The sequence below is a fragment of the Orcinus orca genome, chromosome 18 (assembly GCF_937001465.1).
Source record: "Orcinus orca chromosome 18, mOrcOrc1.1, whole genome shotgun sequence".
Lineage (NCBI taxonomy): Eukaryota > Metazoa > Chordata > Mammalia > Artiodactyla > Delphinidae > Orcinus > Orcinus orca.
The window spans coordinates 40,912,179-40,935,071 of record NC_064576.1 but is presented as its reverse complement, the minus strand read 5'-3'; the positions used below and the strand labels follow the sequence as shown (position 1 = coordinate 40,935,071).

The window sequence follows — 22,893 nt, the reverse complement described above, 5'->3', positions numbered from 1 at the left end:
AAATGACCCATATGATCAGTTTCTTGTTGAAAATTGTAGAAGGAGAAAAGGTTCCAAGTGTCATAAAATCAAAAAGAAAAAGTATTTTCATGAATTCATTGACCTTTCCATTAATATCATAACAGAACATAATCACTAAGGCTTTTAAATTAGCAAGGTAGCTCAATACAGAAGGATGGCTTGAGAAATCTCAAGGGCTTATGTTACCAGAACAAGATCCTGACACTAAAAGTAAAAGGGTAAATGAGAATCATGTTTAGTGATGACCTTTAGGTCCCACAGCTGCTTATCACATATCTTTTCGCCTTACTGTTGCACTTTAGCTTATTAAAATTAATTGTGTTCTCTTTTGGATGTTAAGAATTTTTACTTTCTAACCTTCTTTGTCAAATGAACAGTATTTTTTTTCTTTTGTTGTAGTATAATAATAATTCCAGTTATGTGATTTAAATAAATATACTAAGTAAACAGATCTTGTAATTCTTAGTAGAAAATAAAAAATAAAAATTAAATAATAAGAATAGAAAAATTTGCAAAACAAGTTCCTATAAGGAACACATTTTTGAGAAACAAAAAGACAATAAAATAAACTAGAGTTATACAACAAACATACAATGGAAATTTAAATTAGTTTCTGTACATCTGAACAAATTTTTTTCTATTGATATATACTATATACCCAGAGAAAAACATTTGCCTATTCTGATTGACAATATTATTGGGAATACTTTAGTAGTTTATCTCCTGGTGTTTCTACCCCTAAACAAGTAGGTAATCATTGAGATGCATATTACTGAAACACCAGTGTAAATGAACAATGTGCTTCATCCTTTCGTAAAGGAAATGATTAGCAACTAATCATCTGTCTTGTTAGATGAAGTTTTGTTTTTTAACATGTATATTTATGTATTTCCACAAACTTTGTATTAAATGGACTCATGAAGAGAATTTTTTAAAAAGTATAATTTGTCAATAATATATGGCAACTATTGGTCTAAGTTCTTTGACCTTCATATAGTGTGTGTGTGTGTATGTGTGTGTGTGTGTGTGTACAGGAAATACACACACAAATTATATACTCTTCATCACCAGGTGTCATATGATGCCTACACATAAGCAGAACAAAAGAGTATGCATTCAGCCTGAAACAGGGAAGGATTTTCCCACACATAGACATATGCACTTCGCAGGTGGTGAGGGCTTTTTATCTCTAAATAAAGAAGTGTTCCAGGCCCAAGGCTCTGATTGGGCAAGACTGAGGAAGGGCAACAGGTCACACCATAGTTCATCTCCCCAAATGTTCTGTTCTGTTTGTGTTTCTTTTTTAACCTAAAGACTAGCACTTATTGAGCGTTTATGATTTGCCAGAAACTGTGCTCAATGCAGGGTCTGCATCTTTGAACAAGCAAACTATGTCTTCAAATAATTGAATTTGCATTGTTTTAGAGAGGAAATACAATGAATAATTTTCAAAAATGAGCCCCAAAGAAACAGAGAATATGATATTATGATGTAGAATAACATAGGTGTTTAATTTTAAGATACAAGAACCAGGGAAAACAACTCAAAATGTGACATTAAAGCTGAGGGTAGAAAAATGGGGATTACACAATGAAATATATCAATAAAATAATGATCTGGGCAAAGGAATAGCAGGTGCAAAGATCCTGAGTTGAAAAAGAAGTTGGTGTGCTCAAGAACCTGAAAGATAGAGTGACTGAAACCAAGTAAGTTAGGAAGATAGAGTGTGAGTTGAGTTTGGGAACCAAGGCAAATACTTTAAGGACATGACAAGTGATCTGATTTAACAGCTTGAATTTTGGAAAATTTTTTAATGGTTTTAATCCTTTCATTAGAAATATGTGTTGAACAATTTGCTATGGCTCAGGTACTGTGCTTAAATTATGTGAAGGGTTAAAAATGCTGGTAAGGGGAGAGAGTAAGATTTTTAAATAGCGGTCAGGATAGCCCTCATTGGGATGATGAGATTTGAATAAAGACTTGAAGCTGGGTTGGGAGAAAGTCAAAAGAATATTGAGTTGGCATGGAGAGAGCATTCCAGACAGTAGGAAAAGCCAGTGCAAAAGCTTTCAGATGTGGGATATAAGTTGTGCTCTGGAAAAAGCAAAGGAGCCTGTAATTCTCGAGCAGAATAGGTTGGGGTAGTAACATAATATGAGCTCAGAAGTTAATGAGACAAGGAAGGAAGAGGAAGAGCAGACCATGTATTTGTAAGGAATTAGAAAGGCTTAGGTTTTTACTTTGATTGACATGGAGATCTATTAGCAAGGTTAAAAGAGGGAAGTAAAATGATTTGATTTACATTTTTAAAAGGTTACACTGACTGCTGGGAAAGGGAGCAGGTAGAGCAGGCAGACCAGTTAGGAAACTATTGTAGCAAACCACTTGAGAATTTGATTTCAATGAAAGAGGTTAGGAGCTGTCCAATTTTTAATGGGACTTGAAAATTGACTCAACAGTATTTTGTATAAATTAGGTGTAGAGTATGAAAGAAACAAGTCTAGGTTTTTAAGTTGAAAATGGAAAGAACAGTGTTTCCATTAATGTATGTGCATTAGACTGTGTGAAGAAGGTTTGGCAGTATGTATGAGATCAGGAATTCAGGTCTGAGCATGTTAATTTTGAGATATCCCAGGAAATGTTAATTATGAGTTATCTACTAATATCTCAGGCAGGTGGATATATAAATTCAAGTGCTTGCTTGTGATAGGTATGAAAATCTGAGTTGATGGTATTGAAAGCTATACAACAAATGAAATATATCTCTAAGAGAGTTATTTTAGATATAAAATAAAGGAAGATCCTGGGCCCTCCAGAATGAAGAAGAGAGCAGCAAAGGAAATTGAAAGGGGTGACCAATGACTTGAGAAGGAAACCAAAGGTAAGTAGAATTATAGAAGAAACATGGGGAATTCCCTGGCAGTCCAGTGGTTAGGACCTGACACTTTCACTGCTGGGGCCTGGGTTTGATTCCTCGTCAGGGAATAAAGATCCCACAAGCCCTGCAGCACGGCCAAATTAAAAAACAAAATGTAAAAAAGAAGTGTGAAGAAAATGTATCTCCTATGATGTAAAAAGCAGATTCAAGGATCAAACAAATTGAAGATTGGGAATAGACCATCAGATTTAGTAGCATGGAGTATCTTGGTGGTTACAAGAGCCAGCCTGATGAAGTAGTTGGAGTGAAAGTCTGATTGGAATGCTTTTTAAATAATGGAAGGAGAAAAATTTAAAATAGCACTGTGAATAAGTATACTATTTTCAAAGAGTTTCCTTCAAAGAGATACAGAAAATAAATGGGAAGGTAGCAGATGGGAAAAGATGAATCGATAAAAATGTTTGTTTTGTTTTCTTTTGTAAAGACGGGGAGACTAATAACAAGTTTGTATGATAATAATTAAAAGCTCTAACAGAAAAATTTGATATTAGGAAAGAGAGGCACATTTTTGGAACAAAGTTTTAGAGTAGGGAAAGAAGGTGGGATTCAGTGACAATGTTGTGAGCCTGACTGGATTTGGGGCAGATGATATGGGTACACGTTCTGGTAGCTGGGTAGATCTGATAGTGAGAGTTGGGGAAATTCTTCCAGCTACCTGCAGTTTTCACAGAGAAGAAAGGTCTTTAATAGCGAGTTTATGGAAAAGTGATTTGAGGCTTACAGGGAAATGAGAAGATGTGAAATTAACACTTAGGACATTGGGAGAGTGAAAGGCATAGGAATTAAGGTATGACTCTGAACAGCAGTCTTCAGACTCAGCTTGATATCTATAATCATGACTACGAAATAAGACCGGTCAGAATTGTTGTGCGTTTTTCTCCATATACATTCAGTTTCCTTGGGACAAACATGGAATAAGTGGAAAGATGGATTTAATTGGTTAGTGACTGTGCCAAGAGAGCACAAAAAAAGCAAGGGAGGAGTAAAAAAGTAGAGCATATATAAAAGATAGTGATTCTAATGATTGATTGTGGAACATGATGTTAGTAAGCAGGAAAGAAAGAATCTGGAGGGAATGGGGGAAAATAAAAAAGTTTCTATAGGATTGAAATTATTGAAATATTTGGTGCAATGAGCTAGAAAGATAGAGTATAGTGATCAGAGAACAGGACAAATCAAATTAAGATTATGAAGGGTCTGATATTATAGGTAATGACAAATTCTACAATATACTTCTGGAAGTGAGTGAGGTAAAGAGAAGGAAGAGTTGAATAGAGGAGAATAATTCAAGAAACTGAATGCCCAGGTGTCAGAAAGAGAAACTACAGTTAAATCATTGAGAAAATCACCAGAGTAGTGTTGAAGAGCCCATGAGTCAAAAGTTTAAAAGTTTAAAAGATGGGAGAGTCTATTGAAGGATTGGTAGTAGACTAGAATGAGAGTAGTCACGGAGAGACTCAGATGACATGGATTTAAAGCTAATTTGTAGGGAGAAAGGAGGGAGAGCTGTCTGGAAATGGAATTGAGGAATAAGGAGGACGTCAACCTAGTGGATTAAGTCTGTGGGGAAGAGAAAAAAAAAATCAATTGAGAAAGTTTCAGGTAAAGTAGTGTCTTCTGTAAGAGCAAGAAGGCTTTAGGGAAAAGACTCAGGATCTAGGAGATTTTTCTCCAGAGAACATAGGGGAAGTGTCTCAAGAGTGATAGAAGAGGGGCAATACGAAGTAGAGAAGGGATGAGATTCTAGGAGATGTAGGATGACTCCCAAGCCAGCAGTTTCATTTGTGGACAAATTAAAAAATAAGTCTTAGTGAACTCAAGGCAGATAAAGGTGGCAAGACTAAGTGTCAGAAAATATGAAAAGTCTGAGGTTCTCTCCTGATTTATGTCAGTGGAGGTGAGAATCCTGAAGATGCATGGTTTTAGTCTCAGTGCTTGGGGTTCTCTTTGGACACTCATGGGAGGAGGGGTGGTCTTACCCTAATGTGTATGAACTTTTGACCCCTCTTGGTGGAAATGAGGAATGTGGGAAGAAGTTTTGTGCTATGCCAATTTTGTGGGACATCATAAGGACATGGTAAGTGAAGGGAATTATGAAGAGGGGCATGGTTTTAGTCTCAGTGTTATAAATGTGGTATCAACTGATTTAATTTGGTCAAAGCTCAATCTGGATACCCTGTGGAGGAGGGGTTGGAACTGAGAAAGGAAGGAGTGTGTGGAGATCTTTAGAATTATCAAATTGAGAGTTGATGATGGCTTAGATTAGGGTGCTAAAACAAAAATGGAAAATAATATATGTTGCATTCCTTCCTTTGCATATCAGTGCAGGACCCCAAAAGTGGTCATGCAAGTTGAAACTGTACTAAGTAATCTTAATAATCAATGAGAGGGCTTCCCTGGTGGCACAGTGGTTGAGAGCCTGCCTGCCAATGCAGGGGACACGGGTTCGTGCCCCGGTCCGGGAGGATCCCACGTGCTGCGGAGCGGCTAGGCCCGTGAGCCATGGCCGCTGAGCCTGTGTGTCCACAGCCTCTGCTCCACAACGGGAGAGGCCCGTGTACCGCAAATAATAATAATAATCAATGGGAAAAAATATTATTCTCCCATGACATTTACAAACGTCAAAAAAAACCCTCTCATGCTGTCAGTTACAAATGTATTCGGAAATTTCAAAATAGCAAAATTAATGTATGCCTAGCAATTTAAAACATTAGACCTCTGGGACAACATTAAACACACCAACATTCACATTATAGGGGTCCCAGTAGGAGAAGAGAGACAGAAAGGGCCTCAGAAACATTGAAAATTAATGTCGTACAACTCAATATCAAAAAACAAAACATCCCAATTAAAAAATGGGTAGAAGAATTGAATAGAGATTTTTCCAAAGAGGAAATGCAGATGGCCAATAGGCACATGAAAAGATGCTCAATATTGCTAATCGCCAGGAAAATGCGTACCAAACTCACCATGAGATATCACCTCACACCTGCCAGAATGACTATCATCAAAAAGAACACAAATAACAAATGTTGGCAAGGATGTGGAGAAAAGGGGAACCTTATACACTGTTGTCGGGAATGTAAAGTGGTGCAGCCACTGTGGAAAACAGTATACATGTTTCTCAAAAAACTGAAAATAGCTGCCATATGACCCAGCAATTCCACTCCTGGGTATATATCTGAAAAAAACAAAAACACTAATTTGAAATGATACATGCACCCCAGCGTTCATAGCAACATTATTTATAATTGCCATGATATGGAAGCAACCTAAGTGTCCATCAACAGATGAATGGATAAAGAAGATGTGACACACACACACACACACACACCACTCTCTCTCACACTCTGCACACACACACACACACACACACACACACAATGGAATACTATTCAGCCATAGAAAAGAATGAAATTTTGCCATTTGCATCAACATGTATGGGCTTAGAAGGTATTATGCTAAGTGAAATAAGACAGAGAATGAAAAGTAATGTATGATATCACTTGCATGTGATGTCTAAAAAAATACAACAAACTAGTGAATATAAGAACAAGAAGCAGACTCACAGATATAGACAACAAACTAGTGATTAGCAGTGGGGAGAGGGGGTGAGGGACAATATAGGGGTGGAGAAGTGGAAGACAAAAACTACTGGGTGTAAGATAGGCTCAAGGATGTATTGTACAACACAGGAAATATAGCCAACATTTTGCAATAACTGTAAATGGAAAGTAAGTTTTAAAATTGTATAAAAAAATAAAAAACAGAGCAGAGAGAAATGAAACAATCCTATGGAATCTCAAATATTATTTGATTTAAAAAATTTGTTAAAGGAAACTGAATAATAGTTTGATTAGTGCTTGCTTTCTTCTCATTGTATAACTTATGACACTTAATAAGCATCTTTTTTATGTATTGTTAAATTATCATACTCCCTTCAACGTTTGGATGGACATCTACCATTTTATCCTTTTCCACTTACATTGTCATGAATTATCTCCAAGAATGTCTCTAATATCATGTTTGTTTGATAGCATCTAAGTTCTTCTGGGACATTTTCATCTGTTTCATCACAATTTCTTTCCTCATTTCTGTCAGTAATCTCACCTTCACTAACTTCCTCTGGCTGCACATCTGGAGTCTCTCAAACAGTGGTAATGCCAACATCTCTACGGTCAGCTAACCCTTCCGTAATTTCAATTACATTATATTCAAATATCGCTTTCAGTGTGGGCATTTTTCATTTAGCAATATCCTCTTTCCATCATCTGATTTTTAAAATAATAACAAATGGGTTTATCAGTAGGAGACAAGGAGGGTACACAATTACCTGCTTTGCTGCCTGTGTGTGAACTGAATAACAAATGTGAAGTGACCACCCGCTGTCAGACTTTGACAAGGGTTACATGATTTGTCACTGGTCATGACGCCTTTCTGTTATTTATATAGCAATTTGTGTTGGGTTCCCCTGCTGGTGCAGTGGATAAGAATCTGCCTGCCAATGCAGGGGACACAGGTTCAATTCCTGGTCTGGGAAGATCCCACATGCAGCAGAGCAGCTAAGCTCGTGCACCACAACTACTGAGCCTGCAATCTAGAGCCCGTGAGTCACAACTACTGAAGCCCGTGCACCTAGAGCCCGTGCTCCACAGCAAGAGAAGCCACTGCAATGAGAAGCCCACGCACCACCAAGAAGAGTAGCCCCCACTAGCCAGAACTAGAGAAAGCCCGTGCACATCAACGAATACCCAATGCAGCCAAAAAAAAAAAAAAAAAAAAACTATTATAACAATTTGTGGACTAAACTAGCAGCAAAATTTGTACTTTACAAACTTACTCAGAGTTAGTATAACATGGTAACTGAAATTCATACATTTCAGAATCATGCAGTAAGGAGAATGAATGCATGCGTGTGCATGTGTCTTTAGTTGTCATTAAAGCCAGCAGTATAACTGAAATAGAGAAGCCTGGATGATGTTTAGGTTCAAATATCAAAATTGTTTGGGGTTTGTGAAAACTGAGATACCAATTAAATATAGATAGTGATCATAATAGATTCATAATGTCTGGGAATATGTTGAATTTTAATGATTAAATTTAATGCTGATTACAATTTAAATCAAGTTTCCTGGGAAGAGAGTGGAAATAGAAAAGATTACCAGAAATGAGTAAAAGGAACTAAAAATATTAGTTTAATTCAAGGAGCACAGGTTAACAACGAGGTTGTGAGGCATTAGTTAGGGAAGCTGAAGAATAAATAGGAGAAAAAACAAATTTTGACACACAAAATGCTGTATATATTTACTGTATACAACTTAATGTGTTTGAAGATAAGTATACACCCATGAAATAAGCCCTACAATCTATGCCATAAATCTACCCATCACCTAAAAATGTTTCTTCTCGTCCTCTTATACGATGATGATGATGATGATTACAAGTACCCTTAGCATAATATCTACCCTATTAGCATGTTTTTAAGTAAACAATACAGTATTGTTAGCTATAGGCAAATATTATACCATAAATCTCTAGGACTTATTTGTCTCATATAATGGAAACTTTATTCCCTTTGACTAATATCTCTTTATTTCCCCCTCTCCTCAGTCCCTGGTATCTGCCACTCCACTCTCTGCTTCTATGAGTTTTACTATTTTAGATTCATCATATAATTGGTATCATGTAGTATTTGTCTCCTGTATCTGGCTTATTTCACTTAGCACAATGATTTCCAGGTTCATCCATATCACAAATGACAAGACTTCCTTCATTTTAAAGGCTGAATAATATTCCATTGTATGTGTATACCATATTTTCCTCATCCACTCATTCATTGATGGACATTTAGTTTGCTTCCATATTTTGGTTATTGTGAATAATCCTGCAATGAACATAGGAGGTCAGATATCTCTTGGAAAACCTAATTTCAATTCCTTTGCATATATACCTAGAAGTAAGATTGCTGAATCATATGGTAGTTCTCTTTTTAGTTTTCTGAGAAAGCTTCATACTGTTTTCCATAGGGGCTGCATCAATTTACATTACCACCACCTGTGTACTAGGATTCCCTTTTCTCCATATCCTTGCCAACACTTGTTATCTATTTTTCTTTGTAATACCCAACCTAACAGTTTTGAGGTGATGTCTGATTGTGGTTTTGATTTGTATTTCTTTAATGATTAGTGGTGATGAGCAACTTCATATGTACCTATTGTCCATTTGTATGTCTTCTTTGGAGAAATGTTTATTCAGTTCCTTTGTCTGTTTTTTATTTGGTTATTAATATTTTTGTTACTAAGTTGTAGAAGTTCCTTAAATATTTTGTATATTAATCCATTATCAGATATGAGATTGCAAATATATCATTTCATTCCATAGCTTATCTTTTCATTTTGTTGATTGTCTCCTTTGCTGTGTAGAAGTTTTTAGTTTGATATAATGCCACTTCCTATTTCTGCTTTCGTTGCTTGTACTTTTTATATCATATCCAATAAATTATTGCCAAAACCAATGTGAAGGGTGTTTTCCCTATATTTCTCCTAGGAGTTTTATAGTTTTAAGTCTTAAATTTAGGTCTTTAATCCATTTTAATTTGATTTTTGTGTATGGTGTGAGATAAAAGTCCAATTTCATTATTTTGCATGTGGATATCTACTTTTTCCAATACCATTTATTGAAGAGACTATTCTTTCCTCACTGTATTCTTGGTGCCCTTGTCATAGATTGACTGTATATTGTGTGCATTTATTTCTGGGCTCTCTTTCCTATTCCATTGATTTCTATGTCTGTTATTTTTAAGCAGTCACAAAAATAAATGAGCAGAGGTTCTTACCTTGAGGTGCCCTAGTGGGTAGGAAACACACACACACACACACACACACACACACACACACATACACACAATTTCATGTGATTTAGTAACACATGATTATATTCTGTTTAACTATCAGCCTATGATAAACTAGCACAATTGAATTATTGTGTCTTTTAATCAAGGATTAACAGATATTTATCTTTGATATTTCCACCAAAACGATACTCCCTTATAAGAAATTGCCTAAATAAACTAAACACTACTAAAATATGTTTAAAGTGATTAAATAACATTTTTATATTGTTTTACAGATCAAAAAAGCCTACCAAAGCTATATCCACAGGCAAAAAGAACCCCAGCATTTTCTTGCTTACTATCACCAGATAAGCCTCATAAAGCATAATTTTATTCATGCTAGCTCCAATTTCTTTACTACGAATGGGGAAAAGAAAGTATTGAACCACATACCTGGAAGTCCAAAGGTATTGTGGGCATCATAATTGATTAAACTGATATAATTATATTTCTCCAATTCCATTTCCTTGCAGTTTTCTTGGTTTGGCATTCTCTGTGTGATGGCTTCATCAGTTCTAGGCTCCATCGCTGCACATGAAAAGTCCGGAGGAAGAGAAAGCCTTGAAACCTCCCCTCCATGTCTATGGGTCCTATGTGCATTCTTTATTATCAGGAAAAAGCTATGCAGTGATTGGCTTTGGTCAGCGATCCTGATTCATTCACTGGCAAGGGTGATGAAATTTGTATTTAAAAAGATTTCTGTCTGGAGAAGAGCCATGATCCCAGATGCCTGGTTGCTTCAGCATGTGAGAGAGGTGAAATGTTAATATCCCATCCACCACATTCTCTGTGATCAAACTCATGGCTCCATTTCCAGACATATCATTTATTACCACATGATAGAATACTCTATTAAATTGGTTCTTTAACGTTTAGTGTTCTTATCCCTAAAAAGATTGTGTATCTCTGAATCTTCTTTCTTTACTCTTCTTGATCCAAATGATTTTTAGCTCCATATGCAATAGGCTTTGTCAGTTCTTCCAACTTTAACGTGTGCAGGACTTCACATATGCTGTCATTCCATCTGTCTGGAGAACATATTTTTCTATTCTTTAAAAATCTCAATTTAAGTGTCATCTCAAAACAATCTCTCAGATACCACCCGCAGACTAATTAGGTTCTTCTCTTAAAACAATTTGCACTTCTCGTTCAAATAAGTTATTAGTAGCAATTAACTAATTAGTTGCTTAGTTTTTTTAATTCAATATTTGTGTAATCCAGTTTATTTTAAACCTTATAAGGGCAGAGTTGTGTCTCTGTGTTCACTGCTACGTGCCCATTTCTAGCAGAGAAAGGTGAGCACTTACTTAGATATTTATGTAAGGGGAGGAGGATACATAAAAAAAATGATGGAGAAAAAAGGAGAAGAGGAAGAAAGGAATGAATAATAAAAGGAAGCATTTACCATCTTACTGCTTTCAGGAATGGTGGGAGATCATGCTGAAGAATTTAAGTGGGGATGCATTAAAAATAATAAGTTGGATTGTTTTGCCATATGGTCCCATAGCACCCCTTTTTTATTGCTTTCATTAACAATCATTATATTTGAAATTAATTGTTTGTTGTTCATTTTCTTCAGTGGACTTTAGTTCGTGTAGAAGGGGAAAAGCTCAATCTCCTTTCCAAATTTATTCCCAGGGCCTAGCACCATGTCTGCCAAAAAATTGTGACTGGAATTGAATTATTAATAAAGCTTAATTTAGAATCATTTGTCAACTAGGTGATTAAATTGTCTACTCAGAAATTAAATTCTTAGTTAAATATTATTCTTTGGCTTCTTAATCAAAATGGGCTCCTGTGTTTTATGAGTTAATTTAATAAATGATATTTTATTGTATATTCATACATTATAACTGTCCAGGTCATCAAACATAGCCTTTTACCCCACTATTTATTTGCCTTTCTAACCTTCAGAAAGGAGTATATCTAGGACAGCTTAATCAAGTTTTAGCACAAGAAAATGGAGACTAAATTTGGCATCTTTGTGCATATAAACAAGTAGTTTCTTTTAATCTACTATCTCTTCATCTGCCATATAAACTTTGATAAATGGAACAGTAATTTTCAGACATTGTAACATTCATTATACTTTTTGCTTATCTTCAATAGCAGTTTTTTTTTTTCCTTTTTCAAGAGCTATTTTCCTTTTGGCAAGGCTGTTTATTTCTCACAGAATTCTTTTAAAGTAAATGTCATGTGTGGATATTGTCAGGTAACCTTCAAGCAAGGCTTTTTTACCACAACTTTATTTTGTGGAGTGCCTTTTGTGGAAAAGACATCACAAAACACTGTCAAAATTGGAAACAAAAGTCACAGTCAGAAAAATCAATGATCTTTCAAATAATCTAAGATTAAATCAAATCAAACTAGCTTTAAGCTTAAACTTTAAAGCCAGTCAAAATTTGGCTCACCTGAGAGGGCCAGTAAACATTACATTCTAGACACTTGTGTTGCAGTAGGAGCCATCCTCTGGGTAATAATTGATTTATCCAGCATCTGAATGAAAATTTAGAATCAGCTCATAAAACATAAATAATGAAAAAAAAGTCATACCAAACTAACAATTCATCTTAGAACTATGCATTTTTACTAATCAATTTAAATAAAAACTTTGCTTTTAAATTTTGCTTCACATCTAACAGCAATTGCCTTAATTGTAAAGGGCCAGCCAGAGAGTCTCTGTTTTCTTCACTCAAGAGCAGAATTGTTTTACATGGCATGTAAAAGGACAGAAATGAAAAACATTACTGGAGATTGCGGACTTGTTCATATGGTCTAGACAATTCTGGAACTGATAAGCTAAATACCCTCTCTCTCTTTTTCAAACTAAAAGTATTTTAACAGAATTAAGTGAAATTAAAAAAAAAATGTGTGTTGGCAATATGCCTAGAATAGTTTTTATTGTTCATATCTGGTCAACTAATTTGATCTGCTTTAAGCAATATAGGGCATTGGTAATTTAATTCCACACAACAATATATTATAAAGAACATATTGTAATTGAGAAGTACTTTGGTAAAACAATATTTTCTGCAACATGGTATACCACCCTACAACTTGTTTTGTATATATTAACATAATATCAAAAGATACTCATGAATATATGTATGAGAAATATTTTCATAATAGTCAAATGCCAGCATCTATAATTCTATTACTTTTTTCTTCATAAAACTGACTTTATTCATATTTTTCTTCAGTTATTCTCTTCAATTAGGAAATAAACTTGTAGACCGAAAGCTGATTTAGAACTAAATGACACCTCCATAAAGTAAGTTTTGTAGAAAGGGACTTACTGTCAAGAAGGACATTAGCAGACAGAATAATGGCTCCCCAAAGATGTCCTCATCTTAAAACTTGTGAATATGCTGATTTACTCAGTAAAAGTGATTAAGAATCTTAGGTGGGGAGAGCATTCTGGGTTATCCAGTTGGGCCCGATTAAATCACAAGAGTCCTTGTCATGGGAGGGCAGGAGTGTCAGAGTCTGAGAAAGAAATGTGAAGGTGTTACACTGCTGGTTTTAATGATGGAGGAAGGGGTCATGAATCAAGGAATACAGGTGGCTGACCTCTAGAAGCTGGAAAATTCAAGGAAACAAGAAACTTCCCAATTCCCTCAGAAAGAATGCAGCCCTACTGACAGTTTGATTTAGACTCAGTGAAATCTATTTTAGACTTCTAACCTCCTGTAAGATAACAAATTTGTGTTGTTTTTAAGCCACTAAGTTTGTGGTAATTTGTTACAGCACCAATAGAAAACTAATAAAATTGTCTAATAGAATAAAAGTAATAACAATACAAGCTGCATGCTTGCCATATGGTAGGCACTATATTAGGAGATTTCCAGGAAATATCTTACTTCATCTACACAACAATGCTATGAGATACTTATTCTTACTAATTATTATTTCCATTTTACAGATGAGGAAATGTGTCTTATGAGGGAAGAGGCGTATCTAAAGCCTGCAAAACTAATAAGTGGAAGAGGTGGGGTTTGAACACATAATCATCTAATTCTTCTCTGTCAAATAGTATAGTTTGAGAATAAAAGAAAATTAATAATGGTCTCCTTTAATCCTAAATAAATTTGTCTCTTATATTATTTTTTTTTCTTAAAATATCTCAAGTACTAAAAATGTCCCGCCAGGAGAAATACATGAGTCACTAAAGGAGAACCAAATATGACCTTCTTTTTATACATTCAACATATCCACACTGAGAAATGTAGGTCACTGTAGGTATTTCCGAACAGCCGTCCCTTCCCTGCCCTTTGGGCAGGCACCATGCTGCACCCATCTGGTGCTGCACCCCTGGCTGCAGTTGGTTGGTCCAGAACTGGGCAGCTGTATCACATTTATTCATTCCCCTTCCTGGGAATTCAAGTCGGTATTGCAAAAGACGTACTTCATCTCTCCTGGGCTGAATGCTCCTGTTACATGGATAATCAAGACGACTCAGCAGCAGTATGTTTCATCACAAAAACTACAGAAATAAAGAAAGCTGTTCTGCAAAGAGAAAATAATTAGTTATAAATGTAGATAAACAATGTTGACAGATACAGAGAGAACATTGAAATTTTGTCAGGTCCTGGTTCTAGTATATTATTAAATGCAAAGTAATACTAAATATTTTCCTTCCCCTTAGGTTCGTTGAGGTGCCCTCATGGCCTTATGACAAATTTTTACTTAAGTTAGCCTCAGTGGACTTATATTTCTTGCAAGATGGTCAGGTTTGTATCAAATATTGTGACAGACCCTAGACATAATGGTTCACCATCCCTTTCTTTAAAGAACTTATGTTCCGAAGCAGTTGTGGCATGTATCAGTATATGTTAGGCCACCAGTAATAAACCCTGAAATTATCGAAAAAAATCAACATTTAGTTCTTAGCTATTGTCATTTTTCTGTCTTATCTTCTTGAAGGCTGCCATTCAGGATAAGATTCTAATACTAAACATATTAAAACCTCCTATTCTGTGCCTTAACTTATTCCCCATGTAATATAGTCAATCATACTCACTCATTAGTTTTCCAATTATGTTTCCCATATTTGATTAATTTCCTCATTAATGTAATAATTGGTGATTATAAAAATTCATTTTCTTCCCTTGTTACTGTGACATGTAATTCCTGCTGCTTCCATACCATTATCATCTTCATGTTCAACCTCTAATCAATTTACCTTGAAAATAGGTGGCCTAGAAATACTGACTTCATATACTTTTAAAAAGCCACAGATGTTATCAATTTGTTCCATTTTAGATGATTGTGTTATGGTCAACATGACACCTCAGTGTTTCCTCCTCTAGCTTCATGTTTTAGATGTAACCTACCCACCAAGAAGAGGGTTACATTTTGAAACAGATTTCCAAATTTACTCTTAGAAATATTTTTAAAGCTCACAACATTCTTCTTACTCAAACCCAAGATTTCTTCCCCCTGTAGACTATTGATGAAATTCTCTCCCTTAGATTGTCACTTTCCACTGTCCATGACATGGTTTCTATCAGCATTTCACACACTTTCTTGCAAAGTTTCTGTAAACATGTTTAAAAACTGTTGAGTGGCGTCCCCCTACCACTAGGTGTTACTTGTTACCTCCTATCCTTCTGCACCCGTTGCACCTTATCCTTCTTTTTTAAAGCGCATCCCTTGCTGTTTTGTGTCCAAGCCATTTACTGCAATGTCTTTTTCCCCAAATGATTTTGTGATTTTGGCCAGCAGATGTTGCTTTAATTTGTTAATAAAATCTACCATTACACAATCTTTAAAGTAGTAGGTGAGTAATAATTATTCTAACAGTACTTTTTTTTTTTCCTAAGGCTCTGCCACTTTTCCAGTTTACTCCATCTTTCTACCTTTCATTTTATCTGGTCTTATCCTTCCTCTCTCATCTGCTTTTACATCACCTTGCTAGCTACTTACCAATGTAGCTATATAAAACATTATATGCCTATAGAAGTTACTCTATAGTAACTCATATTTCTCTTTTTAAAACACAAGCACAAGCTGAATCTCCTCTGGGGCTCAGTTATAGAAATATGTCCTGGGTACAAGTAAATAATCTCATTTTTAAAAGAACACTTCATTATAATTTACAAGAAAGCAATATGGTCTCCATTTTCTCAGTCATTTTAAGTTCAACAATATTTCATGTTTGTTTCTCTGCACAATTTATTTCCTAATACACATTGGAATATTGTTAAACATCTGGTTTCATATTTATTATATCTGTATAAATAGCATGTTTTTGGTGTAGTGGCAGATTAGGCAGGGAGAGATTTAATTTATCCCATTTGGGGTCCATTTAACATTGTAAACTGCATTTTATAAAATGGACCAGTCAGAAGATTAGTTTTGTGTAGGCTAAGTAGTCCCTTGGGAGATAATTCAATATACAGAAATTGTTACTTCATTTAACAAGGAAAGGAGAGGTGGAGAGTTATGTGTTTGCCAGTATTGATCTCCTGGCCATTTTCTGTCCAAACTCTAACTATATCCATTTCCACAAATTAAGCTTAAACCTGAAGCAAAAGGTCAAATTAATGTGACCATAATTATACCTCATGATGTGGCAATTCACACCTAAGTATACTTTCAACAGAAACACATTCATATGGCAACTAAAAAAAAAGTACTAAATGTTCATAGGAGCACTATTCAGAGTAGCCTCAACCTTAAAACTACATAAATATCAATTGAAAGTAAAAATGATGAATAAATTATAGAGTGAAATACTATACAACAATGAGAATACACTAATCACTTTTTATACTTAATAATATGTATCAATTTCAAATCAAGTGCTGAGTGAAAGAAGCCAATCTTGTCTGATTTCCTTTATATCAAGTGAAAAAATAAATATGAAACCAACCTATGCTAGAATTCTGGATAACAATACCCTTGGGGAACTGCGTGATGACTTGAAGGTATAATGGGAAGGACTTCTGATGTGTTTCAGAAATGCTGATGATTTTCTGTTTCTTGATCTGTAACAAGCACATTTGCTTGTTACACAGTGTGCTCAGGTAGTGAAAATTTATCAAGCTGTGGAATGATGACATATGCATATTTGTATATGGATATTTTATTTCAATAAAAAGTTTTTTAAATATTAGCTAATATTGAGTATCTAAATATTATATCCAAATGAAATCTTCATGTGGGCTTGTTTTGATTACATGTAATTAAACTATACAACATCTTAAGCTTGTTTCTCTATTTTCAACTCATTTCAACTCAACTTATAACTATTATCTGTGTCATATCACTGATTTCATGTAATTCTTATAGGTTCCAAGAAAGCCATATGTGTATTTTTTTCAAGAAGATTAAGTAAAATGCCACTATATGCCAAGAGGACTAACTTTTTCCTCTGCCTAAAAAGCTCTTACTCATCTTTGAAGACCTAGCTCAGTTGTCACCTCCTCTGTGAAATCTTATCATTTGCACCACAGGAGAGAAGCTGCTCCATACTTTGTGAGCCACATACAGTGTTATTAACTCTGACAGCTTTTAAGATATTGTGTTGGGATGACCTCTTCACTGATCCGACTTCTCTACTAGATTGTGAGTTTCTCAAGGGCAAGAACATCCCTTTATGCATTCTAGTTTCACTGGCACTTAAAAAATACACATAAAATATCTAGAAGTAACTTCAACCAAAAATGTTGGAAACAGCGTGGAAAAGAGGACAAAAGTACTCTGAATTAAGTTATATCAGCCAGGAACTAAATACTTGAACCACATGTTGTGTGGTTCTTTTAGAATTACTTTTATTGATTTTTCCATTGTCATCCTATCTAGGAAGTAGTTTTAAGAAACCTGTTGCTGTGCTTTGGAAATAAAAAATACTCTGGCCTCAGCCATAGCAATACTTAGGTTTTCTCTGAAACCTAATATATTTCAATCTTCTGAACATTTTAAATCAAGTTCCTTATAGTTTTCTCTATGCATTTTCAAGTAAAAAGTGTAAATTATAATCCTTCTCCAGAAAATGTATGAGACTTTACTGTACTAGTTTTATCCAAAGGATAGTCCCTTGACTGAGTCAGGACATAAAAGCCTATTCTGAAGTTAGCTTCACTTCACTCCAGGGGGTAAAGAGCTTTATAATTATCAAATGGCATTAAGGATGGAAGAGATAGGGGCTCCTATTCCTGTAGAAAATTCAGAGATCAAGGGAAATAGACAAATAAACCAATAATAATATTAATAGCCAAACCCTATTGATTGTTCCTTCTCTATCATTTTACATTATTGATTTCATTTAGTCTTCATTATAAGACTTAAGATGCCTTAATAACAGGCTAATGACCTTTATTATTCCCATGTAACAAATTAGAAAAAGCCTGATGGAATTTAAATATTTTGCTAAAAATTATGAACAGTGAGTAGTAGGGGTGGGTTTAAATTCACCTGAATAACCTAGGGCCTGATTCTTTAATGACCCTACTCTATGGCCTTGTTAAAAATGTTCATAAAGACATGTGAAGCATTGTACATTTGGTTTCTTAGACTGAAACATAACTTTTTAATTCCTACTTTTAATGTATTTTATTTCATCCTTGTTGAAAGTATTTATGTAAGATATTTCAGATAATTTCAAGAACTGGAATGGGATGTCATGCATGGATAACATATGTAATATACACACTAGGAGCAAGCAACCACAAATATGTAGACGCTTCTAGGCATGCAAATATAATCTTTGATGAATGATAACTTGAATAAGTGGGTATCATAATAAATATATCTATTATTTCTAAACTCATTTTTAAGCTCAATGTAATTGCAATTAAATTTTTAATAAAAGTTTTGTGTGAGAAGATCTGGAAAGAACAGTCTAAAGTCTGTATAGAAAATATGCCAAAAATGTTTATTAGCTTTTATTATTTGTAATTACAGAAAATTAAAATAAAATAGTAGAGAAAGCATTGTTTCAAATAGCACATTACCAATGATTTTTAAAATGTTAAAGTTTGACAAGTACAAATTGCAGAAAATTTTCTAAATACAAATTTAGTAATATGTAACATACTTCACACACACCAGTCTCATAATTCTCTATTTAATATTAAAAAAAGGAAAAGAATAATTGAACAAAGTTTTCTTCACAGAAATGTACTTCATTACCTATGTGTTATAAAATGAAAAATTGGTATTAGGGTTTCAATATATGAATTCTGAATTTTGGTAGGACACAAACATTCAGTCCACAACAGATGGGAAAATGGTCAAAGTTGTTAGAATGAAAAGATCTATTTAGTGGAGCTCTGGACATTGGGAAGAAATGAAAACAAGATACAGTCCGGTCAGGCCAGATTATGGAGGGGTTATGAAACCAAAGAGTGAAAAGTCCCCACGTGGTTCTCAAGGTCTGAGTGGGCTACCTCTTACATGGGAGAGTATCCATAAGCTTTAGATTTTTCTAGTAGGATCAGTGGTGGTCCCTGAGACGGAAGGGTTAGAGTCAAGTGATTTGACTAGAAAATCTAGAGGCAAAAACTGGGGCAAAAGCCCCAGTCAGGTATATTTGATCACTTGCCAACATGCGCCACCTTCTTAAACATTATTGAGTTACATAAATCTTTTCTATTTTAGGTCAAATTATACTTTGGATAGTTAATATGTATTTATTCACCAGGCACTGAACCCAGCCTATGCATTATTATTTTTTTTTACTTTGTATTTTTTAAATCTTTATGTTCTTTTATTGGAGCAAGATTCCTGACCGGTATACAGTGGTGTATTTACTACAGAGACCTGTGCAGAAATTACATACTATCCATCTTGACAGGTTTTCATTACACTTTGCCTATTGATGGAATAGTTTCATTTATAAAGTTTTTATACATCAAAAATCTTTGAATTTAACCAGGTTGTCCATTAATTAATCTCTGAAAAAGTTAAGTGGCATTTAATTTTGGCTACTATATTTTTACAACATTAAAAATTGTACACATTAGGTAGCTTCTCAAAATGTTACTTATGCACAATGGCATTTAGCAAATAGAGCAGAGTCCATCATCTCATCCAGATCCACACAGACAGGTCTCATTTGAGAGCTATATGCTAAAGAGCTGGTATTTTGAGACAAAAGTACACCTAACCTGAGTTTCTTAACCGCCAATATGGACTTCTTACTCTGAAAGCCTGTCTTCTTGGCCACCTCGACCACATCTAACAATTGCCCTGCTGTGTGTTGACTCAACAGTGGAGCACCATGTCTGTCTGATGGTGGTGACAGGCACTATTATTATATCCAGATAAATAAAAGCCCATATTTTGAAATGCCAATTTGAGATACAAATCAAAGGTACAACATATTCAGAACGGAGTTTTCAGCAATCTGGAATCCTGAATGATGTGAAAAATTTCAGAAACTGATGGCAAATTGTACCCATGATGGGTTCCCAGCTATGGAAACATTAATACATTGATTCAAATTCCTTTACTCAATCAACATAGCCTGGGGTCATCCTGCAATTGTGTATCAAAAAATACTAAGTTAGGATGACAAAGTTTTACAATAATTTTATACAAGTCAAATTTGGAAAGTCATGTTAAGAATATCCATTCTGAGAGAAAAACATCAAATCTTTTGTGTACACATTTAGTTTGACTGTAACAAAGCAACGTGTACAATTTTAACATTTAAAACTGAGCATCGTCTTTCTTTCCAGTGAAATGAAAAGAAAAATTTTAAATAAACAGGAACAAAATTACAATAAAGAATGTCAATTGCAACTGAGATCCTATGGGTTCTACTGATTCTCTCATCGAGTGGCAGGGCTCAAGTCATCATTAGGAGATAATTTGATTTTAAATGTGTCATATTAAACTGCAAGGATGTCTGTTAAATATCACAATTAAAACATGCCAAAGGAGAAGCCATATTGTCAAAATGCCCACTTAACCCACCCAAGCATCTCAAACCCACCCTTTGCTGACCTTCTATAACCCCATTTTTTTAAGTTTTTTTTTCCTTTTTTTAAACAAGAGAAAGTAAACAGATACATGTTGGTAAATGCTAACTGTCCATATTCACATAGAGACACAGTGTAATCTCTGAGCCCAATATACAGAGAATGGAGGAAAAAAGCTAGACTTCTATGCACTACTTCACAGGGGCCTAGCACCCTCCAGCTTCCAGCAGAGCTAAGGGTGTAGGAGGTTTTTTCCCACGGAGCATGGTGGTGTTGATTCCATAAAGTTTTGCTGAGACAGGAAGGGATAAAAATGAATTTGGAACAGAAAAGTGTAGAGATTCTTCTCTACTGAGTTCTGCTCAAGGTATTTCCCCCCAAAATAAGTTGAGAACCATGGTATAAAGGAGAAAAGAGACCTCAAAACAGGATGACTAAAAACAAGAAGTCAAAAGAAAAAAAAAAGATTGCAATTTGCTCCCAGGGACTGGAGAAAATTTAAAAAGGAAGGTTGGAATCCATCAGTGTTCCATTAGTCATCTTCTCCTTCATCTTCCTCTCCTTTCTCCTCCTCATAATCTTCATCTTCTTCACCTTTATCCTCATCCCTTTCTTCATCAATATCTTCCAGTCCTTCTTCTTCTTAACATCATCATCATCTTCTTCTTCCCCTTCCTCATCATCCACGTCAGGAACCAAGTAGTACTGTAATGGATTTGGACAAATGTCATCTTTGATGACCTCTCCTAACTCATCTGAAGCTGCATCAGAATGATCAGGAAACCAGGTGAAGAAGCTCTCTGGTTCCTCATGCTGTGTCTTCCTGCTGGCTTTATTCTGCGTTTGGCTTGAACTTTTCATCAGATCCTTTCTGGATTTCCATTTGATTTCAGTGTACTTTGAAGATGAATCACCACTCTCATTCAGATGAAGTTCTTTGGAAAGAACTTTATTTTCAAAGTAAGGGTTTTCATTAAAACAAAAATCTATTCTATAACCTGATTTAATATTTTCAAATTCTGTTACTTCAACTCATCAAACAATGCAGTGTCTCTTCACCCTCCTGCACAAACAGTACAGACAATTGTGGATGGTTGACAAATGTTACACCAAAATTTCAGATTTTGGCAGTCAATTCTGACCTCTTCTGAAAAAATGGTTGGCAGAGTTTGTTATTTTTCTGTTCTACTTTCAAACTCTTCTCGCTGGCTTGTTCATTACATCTGTTCTGTCTATTTCATTTTGTACTTCATCAATATGTTCAATTTCTTCTTGCTATTCTTTTTCTTCCTTCTGCAAGTTTGGAGAAGCAGATGTTTTCTCTGCCCTGGAGGTGGGAGTCAGTCTCACTTTCTTTGGTTTCTTCGCTTGAGGTGGAAGTGAAGACTGGTGTTTGGGAGCCATGAAAACTCACCTTATTTCATTTTAATTCTCATAGTCATACTTTGAAACAGCCACACATTTTTCTCCCCATGTTAATTAACAGACAGGCAGGTAATGTTTAGAGACCCTGAAGAACTCAACCACATCTCACAGAGTCAAAACCAAGCTGTCAATTCAAGTCTGTCTGGCTCCAAAATCCACCACAGGCATGTCTGCTTGATCCACAAAAGAAATTAGGACACAGGTGAAGTTTGAGTGAAGCCAAAACAATGAAACTACTTAAAGGCCTTCATCAGAGAATTATGATAATAAAATTATTATTTTAGGAAATTAATCTGATAAGAGCCAGTCAAACAGATTAAAATGGAGTGACAGATTAGAGCGAAGAAGAGCAACTATAAAATAACTACAAGATTTCAAGTGTGACATAATGGAAATCTGAATTAAGCTGGCAATGGCAAAAAAGGGACAAATTTGTAATGATAATTAACAGAATAGATAACTGATTAGATGTGAGGAACAAAAGATAAGAGAAAGTGAATGATGATTGATATATGAAAAGTACTATTTTGGCATATGTTATATATTTTCAAAGTCAGAAATATTCCTTGGCCTGTTTTAATACCAATATTGTCTAAGGTCAACATATTTCATTATTTTTACATGTATAGCCTTATTAGACCTTATTGCAGTCTTGAAAATTTAGTGGAAAAAATATATGCCATGTGTTT

The 22,893-nt window shown here is 34.9% G+C and overlaps 1 pseudogene; it reads right to left on the bottom strand.

The window, feature by feature from the left end:
• Positions 1–21,204: 21,204 nt before the first annotated feature.
• LOC101279852 (protein SET-like) lies at positions 21,205–22,183 on the bottom strand (annotated as a pseudogene).
• Positions 22,184–22,893: the final 710 nt, after the last annotated feature.